General features: G+C 34.5%; 1 protein-coding gene across 1 annotated transcript in view; it reads left to right on the top strand.

Annotated features, from left to right (window-relative positions):
* LOC107679551 (potassium/sodium hyperpolarization-activated cyclic nucleotide-gated channel 3-like) overlaps nt 1–644 on the top strand; it is a gene marked incomplete at its 3' end in the record, with an annotated part of 20,305 nt that overhangs the window by 12,276 nt on the left and 7,385 nt on the right. The gene's annotated exons all lie outside the window — the stretch shown is intronic.

Below are 644 nucleotides of genomic sequence, written 5' to 3'. Positions count from 1 at the left end.
AGGTGATCGCTGCCCAGTATGTCTGCATTCACCTCTCTTCACTTTGTTCTGGAGTAATCTGGAAATGGTCGCGCAAAGAACAATATTCAATAAGTAAAAATGTCAGCAATTCTAAAAGAGAGAGGGGCTCAAAAAACGAAAAACTTCAAATACAAACAACATAAAAAACATGACTTAGTAAATTCCCCAGCTATCAGGTTATCTTACTAAAGCTGATGATGGAGTGGAAGTTGCTGGAACAGCAAGTGAACCGGGCACACGGAACAGATAAAAACAGTGTCATCGTCCACACAGATTTGAGGTTAGTTTGATTATGAACTGGATTTATATTGTTTATGTGATTGAACAAACTATATTCATTTAATGGTTGGGAGATAATCCGGTAGAAATATATCAGTCGTTGATGTCTGATCTTTGACGCGATCGCGCGCAGCAGTGCAAAGTTGATTCTGTGCTTATTTGATCTAATATTTTATGTTTTTAAAAATGTTGTAGATTTAAGTAGCAAATGAGAATCGCTAAAATTAATGCATATATTGTGAGACAAAGGTCTTCTTTATGATTTTCAATTTTGTTTAAGATAATTAAAACAACAGTCTTTAAATAATGAAAGAATATGTAAAAGTATGGTATTTTAGCCCCCT

This window comes from Sinocyclocheilus anshuiensis, unplaced genomic scaffold, assembly GCF_001515605.1.
Source record: "Sinocyclocheilus anshuiensis isolate Anshui unplaced genomic scaffold, SAMN03320099.WGS_v1.1 scaffold1680, whole genome shotgun sequence".
Classification (NCBI taxonomy): domain Eukaryota; kingdom Metazoa; phylum Chordata; class Actinopteri; order Cypriniformes; family Cyprinidae; genus Sinocyclocheilus; species Sinocyclocheilus anshuiensis.
The sequence above is the reverse complement of the archived record's forward strand: the minus strand, read 5'-3'. Positions and strand labels throughout refer to the sequence as shown.